The following is a 10668-nucleotide window of genomic DNA, read 5'->3' on the forward strand; positions in this document are numbered from 1 at the left end:
AATCACTGCAGATGGTGACTGCAGCCATGAAATTAAAAGACGCTTACTCCTTGGAAGGAAAGTTATGACTAACCTAGCTAGCATATTGAAAAGCAGAGACATTACTTTGCCAACATAGGTCCATCTAGTCAAGGCTATGGTTTTTCCAGTAGTCATGTATGGATGCGAGAGTTGGACTGTGAAGAAAGCTGAGCACCGAAGAATTGATGCTTTTGAACTGTGGTTTTGGAGAAGACTCTTGAGAGTCCCTTGGACTGCAAGGAGATCCAACCAGTCCATTCTAAAGGAGATCAACCCTGGGATTTCTTTGGAAGGAATGATGCTAAAGCTGAAACTCCAGTACTTTGGCCACCTCATGTGAAGAGTTGACTCAATGGAAAAGACTCTGATGCTGGGAGGGATTGGGGGCAGGAGGAGAAGGGGACAACAGAGGATGAGATGGCTGGATGGCATCACCGACTCAATGGATGTGAGTTTGAGTGAACTCTGGGAGATGGTGATGGACAGGGAGGCCTGGTGTGCTGTGATTCATGGGGTCGCAAAGAGTTGGACATGACTGAGCAAGTTTTGTTTCAGATACTTAAATTTTTTTATTGGTTCCTTCAGTAAATATTGCTTTGATACTTTTTTATCCCTAATTAATACATTCTGAATATCTTCACTGTCTCTAAATGTTTCCTGAATTATTATTTAATGACTTTATATTGTCTAATCTTATAACTGTACCTTATTTAACCAGATCTGTATTATTGAATATTCATTTGTTTTCATTTTGGGGTAATATAAGTAACACTGAAATGTGCATTCCTATAATAGAAGCTTTGCATATAGCTTTAACTATCTCCTTAAAGGAAAAATCTAGAAATGGAATTCTGGGTCAGTATCTATACATATTTTTTAATGAGTTTTATTTATTTATTTTTGCCAGCACTGGGTCTTCATTGCTGGGCATGGGCTTTATTTAGTCACTGCCACCCACTCCAGTGTTCTTGCCTGGAGAATCCCAGGGATGGGGGAGCCTGGTGGGCTGCCATCTAAGGGGTCGCACAGAGTCAGCCACGACTGAAGTGACTTAGCAGCAGCAGCAGCAGCAGCAGCAGTGGGGGCTACTCTCTAGCTGCAGCGCGTGGGTTTCTCCTTGTGATGGCTTCTTCTGTTGCAGAGTATGAGTTCTTGGGCACACAGGCTAAGCATCTACAGTCTTAGCCCCAAGGCATGTAGAGTCTTCCCAGACCAGGGATCGAACCTGTATCCCCTTCATTGGTAGGCAGATTCTTAATCACTGAACCACCAGACAAATTCTATACATATCTTTAAGGCTCTTAAATATCCCCTCAAAATATCATCCTGAAGGTTCTACTCCCATATTTGTGCTGAAATGCCCAGGTACATCTGGCCTCACCATCACAGGGTATTATCATGCATAAATGTTTTTTTAAATCTTTGCCAAATCAATGAAAGAAAAAGAATATCTCACTACTTTGTATTCCTTTTATTACAAGTTGAGCATTTTTTCATATGTCTGAGAGCTCTGTTTGGTTAAGAGTAATTTCATTGTATTTAGCCTCTATTTTGCACTTTTCTTCTCCTTAATAAACAGTTCCATTCCCCAAGCTGCTATAAAACACCTTTTTTTTTTCTTTGTAAGAAATGTTTTATTTTCATATCCTTAATTAAAGAAGAAGACCCAGAAACAAGGCATAAATCAATTTGGTCCTCACAGGCAAACTGCACTGATACAGTGTGTGTTTTAGCTCCATGGGAGTCAGATGGTGAATGGCTGGTGTAGATTATGGGAAAGAGGGCTGCCCAAGCATGCTTCACAGGCAATCCTGGTTCCACATCTTCTCCCAGAACTGCTCCTCCACAAGTTCACAACGACACCTTAATTGTCACATTCTTAGTCTCCTAGCCTACCTTCTGAGACCCTTTGCAGAAATTTCTCTCCATCCTTTGGGACCACACTTCCTTCTCTTGGCTTCTCTGAGTTGATCTCCCTGGTTTTCCTGCCACTGCTTCAGTGACTCCTTTTCCACTCATCCACACTTCTCCCTTCCCTGACTTGGCGTCTGCATTCCTTTCCTAGATGATAGATGTAGTGCTCAGTCGTATCTGACTCTTTTGTGACCCCATGGACTGTAGCCCTCCAGGCTCCTCTGTCCATGGGATTCTCCAGGCAAGAACACTGGAGTGGGTTGCCACTTCCTCCTCCAGGGGACCTTCCCAACCCAGGAATCAAACTATTGGCTCCCGTGGCTCCTGCATTGGCAGGCGGATTCTTTACCACTGAGCCACCAGGGAAGCCCTACCATGGGTGGAATAAAAGTTTAAAGGATGTACTTTCAAATAATAATTATGTTTTATATGGGTTACTATCCTTGGTGTACTTTATGATGTAATACACCCTTAGAAGTGTCTCGAGAGAACTATGCTATGATTTTCAAGGTAGAGAAAATTCAATAAACTAAAACAGTCTGAGTAAGATTTCTGCCTTCTGTATACTTTGGACATTTTCCTAAAAAATACATAGGTGCTACCCTTCTAAAATATTTTTCCAGCATGACTTTTCTGTTTTTCTTCTCAAGCGGTCAATTTTAAGAGAGGAATGGTACAATTCTTATTAAATTGTATGTTAAAAATAATAAATAATAATAATTATATTTTATAATAACTGCCTTAAAACAGTTTCCAGGGTCTTTTCAGTAATTCACAATCCAATAGTAAAAGGTCTGCAGAAAATCTTGAAAATGAAATCTTATGGCATAAAGTGAAAGCTAGCTAGATTGGGTAAATTTACTTATGTGAGGCTTTTTTAATGAGCTTTAGCATTGATACTGATATAAAACTAGAGTTTAGTTTTCTCTGTTGGAACAGCAAAGTTTTCTTGGACTATTAGTCTGTTCCTAACAAGAGACTGTAGTTTTTTCTTTACCTTTTAAGTAATCTGCCTAGGAAACAAAGCTTTTGTGTCTTATCAAAGCCATTTCTTGTGCTTTATATTGTCTTTATCATGTCTTTGATTATGTTAGAGAATCCAGTCTTCTTACTTTTAAAAGAAAGAACCTCTTAATGAAGGTAAAAGAGGAGAGTGAAAAGATTGGCTTAAAACTCAACATTCAAAAAACTAAGATCATGGGATCCAGTCTCATCACTTCATGGCAAACAGATGGGGAAAAAATGGAAACAGTGGCAGATTTTATTTTCTTGGGCTCTAAAATCACGCAGACTATAACTGCAGCCATGAAATTAAAAGATGCTTGCCCCTTGGAAGAAAAACTATGACAAACCTAGACAGCATATTAAAAAGCAGAAACATTACTTTGCCTACAAAAGTCCATATAGTCAAAGCTTTGGTTTTTCCAGTAGTCATGTATGGATGTGTGAGTTGGACCATAAAGAAGGCTGACCACCGAAGAATTGATGCTTTCAAACTGTGGTGCTGGAGAAGACCCTTGAGAGTCCCTTGGACAGCAAGATCAAACCAGTCAATTCTGAAGAAAATCAACCCTGAATATTCATTGGGAGGACTGATGCTGAAGTTGAAGCTCCAATACTTTGGCCACCTGATGTGAAGAGCCAACTCACTGGAAACGACCCTGATGCTGGGAAAGATTGACAGCAAAAGGAGAAGAGGGTGGCAGAGGATGAGATGGTTGGATGGCATCACCGACTCAATGGACATGAGTTTGAGTAAACTCCAGGAGATGGTGAGGGATAGGGAAGACTGGCGTACTGCAGTCCATAGGGTCACAAAGAGTCAGACACAATTCAACAACTGAACAACAACAATAAGGCGTGTTGTCGGTTTTGTTTTGCACTTTTTTTTTTTAAACGATGCTATCTCCTTCACTTTGGAAACCTTTTATTGTTACTTTGGCTAAATAGATAGCCAAGAATTGTTCCCAGTGACCTACGATTCTATTTAGTCAAGTGTTCAAACCTCTTGACATTTTTGACAACTTTGCCTTTCTCAAATCAAGTCCTAAATGAAATCTTCTTGCTCTCAAACTGAGTTTTATATTTCCCAGAGGGTCCCTGGAAAATCTCAAAGAGTTTGTTCTTTCCCTTTTTAAAATGAAAAATGTTAAAAAGTAATTAGGTTTATTTGTTATGTTCAATTGCACAAAAAAATACTGCCAACTAAGAAATGCTTATTCTTCCCTAGGTTATATTTATCTGGGCAACTATTATTAATATAGGTATTTCAGAAATCATATAAAGGTACTGGAAATTTGTCAATACCCTCATGTCCCATATATCCTGGTGCTGATTTGGAGTGGCCTATGGACCTGACTGAGCGACTTCACTTTCACTTTTCACTTTCATGCATTAGAGAAGGAACTGGCAACCCACTCCAGTATTCTTGTCTGGAGAATCCCAGGGATGGGGGAACCTGGTGGGCTGCCGTCTATGGGGTCACACAGATTCGGACATGACTGAAGCGACTTAGCAGCAGCAGCAGCAGCCAGCTTATATAACTTGACTTGTTAAAAGTAAGTAAATAAAAAAATCAGTAAGCTTTTCTAGAACAGACAGAAAAGATGTATTTATGAGCTCATCAGAAACTCACCTCTTTTGAGATGACATTTAACAGAATTGCCAGAACACGCCTGTTTTGCCCAGGATGTTGTGTACAGTCAGCCGGATGACACATGCTTTTTAGTGAGTGTTTTGTTCCTTTCTGAAAATAGAATGGGCTTTGGAGAAGTCCCACAGTCTTTCTTCTTCAAATAGAACGTGGGATAGAGTCATACAAGCATGGAGCCAGACTCAGAGACCTTGCCCAAATCCCTCATCTCACAGACAAAGAGTATGAACCTCTGTGAGATTAAGGGATCCACCTAAAGCTGCAGGTCATGTCAGAGGCATGGCCAGGGCAAGATAAAAACTACCAAATCCTTTCACATGATCTCCCATGATCCCATTCGACCAAGATGGAGTCAGTGAAGGGTTTTTCCCCAAATGCTAGAATTAGAAATTTTGATTCTAAGAAGGTCCCCTGAACATGCATTAATACTTTGTTGTTGTTTTAGTAGCTAAGTTGTCTTCAAATCTTTGCAACCCTGTGGACTGTGGCCGGCAAGGCTCCTCTGTCCATGGGATATCCCAGCAGAAAATACTGGAGTAGGTTGTCCTTCTCCAGGAGATCTTCCCAACCCAGGGGTTGAGCCCACATCTCCTGCAATGGCAGAAGGGTTCCTTACCTCTGAGCCATGCTTTCATCTTTCCAATTTAAAAGAAGCTGATGAAGAAACCGTGTTTCCAAGGAGACCTATTTGGACTTGAGTTGGAGAGATGCAGGATGCTCCATTTCTATTTTTGTGGACATCCCAATATCCATGTTGGCTCTGGTTCGGTACCTTTGAGCCTATCACCTGCTATTCTTGTAGTTCTGTTCTTATAATGCGTAAAATTACAGTGTACCAGATTCAGTTAACTGCTTACCAGATTTCCTTAAAAGTATATAACATTGTTAAAACTATTGTTTTTATAAAGCTCCTTTAAAACCTGACATTTATTAGCCATTATATTAAGATAAACTATAAAGTTATCCCCAATATAGATGTTACCCTTTGATTTAAATTCCAACTTGAGTAAACTAGGGAAGGAACATTAAAAAGAGAATGGCTTTTAGGACCCACTGGGTAATGCTAGAATTTGTGGCATGCTAAACACCAGCAGAGCATATGTGAGCCAGTCTTGGTTAATCACATTTGGGGCCCAATTAAACTTATCCCGACTTGCTGCAGTTTCTACCCGGGCCCCATTGAAGGGAACACAGCAGGTGAAATTGCCAAAGGCAGAAAGAAACGAGCTGCAGTTGGTGAGGACAGATTGGCTGCTCATTAACTGGGCTCTTTGCAGGTTCTGAAGGACAAGCAAGAGCAGAGTCAGAGCAAAGCCAATGGCAGGAGACTTAAATCCCCAGAGCTCTTTGCTCTGCCTTCCTATGAAACAGAACTTCACCCCAACTTAGCTATGTTGGTGGCAGGTGTCCCCATATCTGGAAGGACAGCCAGGGTCTAGGGGATCGGTGCCTCAGGACAAGGAATGGCTTTGGGGAGGATTGTGCCATCCTTCTGTGATCTTTATTAAAACAGACGTGTGATCTTCTGTGCCAGCACTATCTTTCAAACTGATTAAGAGGAGCATCCAGAAAACTGAGCTCAGTCTCCCTTGAGGGTAACTGTCGCAGGTCTCCATACTCAAAGAGTCTGGGAAAGAATTCCTTAATGCTTTTTTCTCTTGGAAGAAGTGATCCCTTTGGTCAGTGTCTGCTTTAATAAAACTGGGATGAGTGGTTCCTGGCAGGATGCTGGAGGTAAGATCCATCTGGATGTGGGAGCGGAAGCTGGAGCTGACATTTGAGCTGTGAGAACCTTCCTTGGGTGGTACTTTTCTCCACTCTGACCATAAGCTAAAAGCTAGAGGTGCCCTTGGGGAAAGGAAACAGAACATAGAAGAAAAGAGACCTTGCTACCAAGCTGTCCACTGGAGCTGACTCAAGGTAGAGAAGATCCAGAGAAAATGGTGTCGATGGCGCCTGGTGCCTGCCTACTCTCTCTCCGTCCCCCTGAGCAGACTGGTGACCGTGTGTCAGGCTCCGCTCCCTCCAAGTCCCCAGACCTAATGAAAGTTTTTCAGGAAGAACTCAAGCAGTCTGAGGCCCCAGATCCTACCAGAATGGCCTTCAAATCTCAACATTCTGGGTCACCTGCAGTGCCCTGCTCTGTGTCTGAGATCCAGCCACACCCCCCTATTAGACTCATAACTAGAGGGTTGCCAATTCTTCATCTATTCCTTAAAAAATATTTATGCAGCCCCTGCTTGTCCCTTAGCATCATTCAAAGTACGAGAGCTGTGAGCACTAGAGTGCCCATCCATTTGCTCCTTCTGGTCTCCAACCTCTCACAGCCAAGGGAATGAAGCCCCCACCCCTACTCCTGTTCTGGAACCCCCATCTTGCTGCCTTTGAAACCATCCTGCCCGTACACTGTTTGATGATGCCCCAGGACTAATATCATGCCCAGCTCATTCCCAGCCTGACCATGCTTCTCAGCTCAGCATTTCCTGCTAGAGATTAACCACTGATTCCCTGATAGCTCAGCTGGTAGAGAATCTGCCTGCAATGCAGGAGACCCCAGCTCGATTCCTGGGTCAGGAAGATCCAGTGGAGAAGGGATAGGCTGTCCACTCCAGTATGCTTGGGTTTCCCTTGTGGCTTAGCTGGTGAAGAATCTGCCTGCAATGCAGGAGACTCCAGTTAGATCCCTGGATTGGGAAGATCCCCTGAAGAAGGGAAAGGCTACCCACTCCAGTCTTCTGGCCTAGAGAATTCCATGGACTGTACAGTCCATGGGGTTGCAGAGTCAGACACAACTGAACGACTTTCACTTTCACTTCCCTTCCCTTCTATTGCACCAAATCAGAGCTGCCAGCACCCTGCACCTAACAAGGTTAACCTAACTAGGAAAGCTCTTCCCTAAGAGAGAGAGAGCCCCAGATAAAAAAGCGCTTTCCTAAGAGGTCCATAAACTGCCTCCCTTGTCCCATGGTTCCTTCCTTATCATTCTATTCCATTTCTGCAGCAGAACTGGCAATTTGGACATGGGATTTGAAGAGGGCAACCTGACTTCCTCTTTTTCTCCCTGGGTAACCTTCAGCAGAGCTTCCCTGGTGGCTCAGTGGTAAAAAAAAAAAAAATCCTCCCACCAATGCAGGAGACCCAGGTTTGATCCCTGGGTTGGCAACCCACTCCAGTATTCTTGTCTGGGAAATCCCATGGACAGAGAAGCCTGGCAGGCTACAGTCCATGGGGTCACAAAGAGTCAGACACAACTGAGCAACTAAACAACAACAAGCCTTCAGCAAGCTGGTAAGCCTGTCTGAGTCTCAGTTGCCTCCTATTTGTGACAAGGATAACCTTGCCCTCTGCACACACATGCTCTGGGGGTAGACAAAACTGCACATTCAGGGTCTGGGGTGGGGCTACCGGGTACAGGCACTCAGCCAGCATGGGTGCCCTGTGCCCACTCCCACCAGAGGGGGCGCCACTGGCCCCCGCTTTCCTTCCTGCCCTGCAGGGCTCTGGGCTGTCCTTCAGAACACACATCTGGATCTGGGACCCCTATGGCCATTATTCCTCTATTCAGTCAATGAGCACGGGCTGGTCTCTGCCATGTGCCAAGCATGCCCTGAGGCACCAGCAACCCAGAAATAAGTGGGACACTCTCCTAATTCTTAGACAAGTGCACCCTCCTGACAGGGGGAGACTGACATGGAAACAGAGCAATGAGAGGCCATAAGAGGAGCGCGTGTCAGCAGTCCCCAACCCCATCAGCCTTCCTTCTGGGTCTCACCTGCCTCTGCCACTTAGAACTGCAAGAACATCCTGAGTCTCAGTCTGCGTGTGTTCATCCTCAATGGCTCAGTCCTGTCAGACTCTGCAACCTCATACACTGTGGCCTGCCAGGCTCCCCTGTCCATGGAATTTTCCAGGCAAGAATACTGGGGTGGGTAGCCATTTCCTGGATGGCAGGGGATCTTCCGGACCAGAGGTCAAATCCGTGTCTCCTGCATTGGCTGGCAGGTTCTTTACCACTGAGTCCCTGGAGAAACCCCAAGTCTCAGTTTACCCATCTTTAACGTGGGAGTGCTCTCAATGTACAAAGTCACTTCAAGTTCCTGACACCAAGGAGGAAAACCCTCTAATTTGCTTCAAAATGAGCCACTAAGGGTTCCTTGGTTTTGCACCTGGCTTTCCAAAGAATCAGTTCAAATATCCGAAAGGAAAAATTCCCTTAAAACAATACAAACAAAACACACAAGCCGAGCTGAAAAGCCACACTAGCATTTCCTCCATGGGTGGATTGCTCATGTGGCTCACAGCTCCCTCCCTCCCTGGCAGAGAGCAGAGGAAAGGATGCTCCTTTGTAGATCAAGCCTCCCACTCTTTCCTCTGCCATCACTTGGGGCTGTGTGCTCAGAACAAATTGTTCTGTTTGAAGCTGGTGGACTCTGTCCAAACATCCTGATGATGGGAGCTCCCAAAGCTTACCACTGTTACTGAGCAGAGAACAGGGTGGAAGTAATAAAATCACCTCTAATAGATGATTGCGGACGCCCAGGGCTTCTTCCAGGCTTCCCTGGCACCTCGGCTGGTAAAGAATCTGCCTGCAATGCAGGAGACCCAGGTTCAATTACTGGATCGGGAAGATCCACTGGAGAGGGGAGCAGGTGCCCACTCCAGTATTCTGGCCGGGAGAATTCCATGGACTGCATAGTGCATGGGGTCGCAAAGAGTCAGACACAAAGTGAGCAACTTTCACTTTCACTTTTCAGGGCTTCTTCCACAGCTTCAACATGCAGAGAAACATAAAGGGAAGACTTGGGGTCCCTCTGAGGGGGGACATGGCCTCGCCCCTGCTGAGCAAAGTCAGCAGTGGGACACTCGGTCCCTCTCCAGGGGAGGGATGGAATCAAAAGAAGAGGCAGGAAGAGAGGACACTTCCTGAGTGCATCCTACATCAGGCAACCAAGCCCTTCTAAAGCATCTCCTTTAAAATCCACAGTATCCTAGAAGTTGAGTCTTATGGTCGCCGACTTATTATAGGAGTTGCCCAAAGTTGCACAGATACAAGCGGAGGGTGCATGTGTGCTCAGGTGTGCTCTGACTCTTTGAAACCCTACGGACTGTTACCTGCCAGGCTCCACTGACCATGGGATTTTCCAGGCAAGGATACTGGAGTGGGTTGCCATTTCCTACTCCAGGGGATCTTCCTGCCCCAGGGATAAGTGGAAGGACCAGGATTCAAAACCAGCTGGTTCTGATTCCTTATTTTTCACCCTAATTCACAGTCTTCTAATGAAATCTGAGAGGGGAAGAGGGACGTCTCACGATGACATGGGGTCTCAGGCCTCTAGTGCCTCTGGAGTTAAACACTTGAAATTTCACACCTACTGCAGGCAACCCTTTCCCTAATTCAGCAAGGACACCTACCTAGCTCACCTTCGGTCCCCTCCATTTAAGAGAGGAGGTACCATCTCTGTTTATCAGAAACTTCTCACCTTCCTCCCCACTGCAGCCTTTGTGGCACCCCCTCCATGTACTTTAAGGAAATCAGATGGGTTTTTCTTAATTAGCCATCATTATTGATTTGACATCCTGCTGCAATTTAAATAAACTTGGTGAAATTAATGAGGCCCTAATAATATTCCGTCTTCTTGTGCTAATTATATTTTGGTGAACAAGTTCATTCTTAATGTAAAGAGCAATCTCAACCCTGCCAAAGATCAATACTTGTATATAAAGAAAGCTCTGGAGTCTAAGAGAAAGGACACTCTAGAGTTTGTAGGGGGCTTCTCTGGTGATTCAGATGGTAAAGAACCTGCCTGCAATGCAGGAGACCTGGATTCAATCCCTGGGTCAGAAAGATGCCCTGGAGAAAGAAATGGCTACTTACTCTAGTATTCTTGCTTGGGAGAAGTTCAGAGACTGGCCCAAGGAGAAGGTAGGCTTGCCTTTGAGAGGGGCTGAGACAGGGTGGGGACAGGGAAAATGGTCCTAGAGGGAGTCTTGGAAGAACTAGAAGCAGCAGTCATCGTGACTACCTGGGAGACATCTGAGTCCAGACACTGATGGGAATTCAGAGACACTGAACAGTCAGC

Source organism: Bison bison, unplaced genomic scaffold (assembly GCF_000754665.1).
Source record: "Bison bison bison isolate TAMUID 2011002044 unplaced genomic scaffold, Bison_UMD1.0 scf7180017864340, whole genome shotgun sequence".
Lineage (NCBI taxonomy): Eukaryota > Metazoa > Chordata > Mammalia > Artiodactyla > Bovidae > Bison > Bison bison.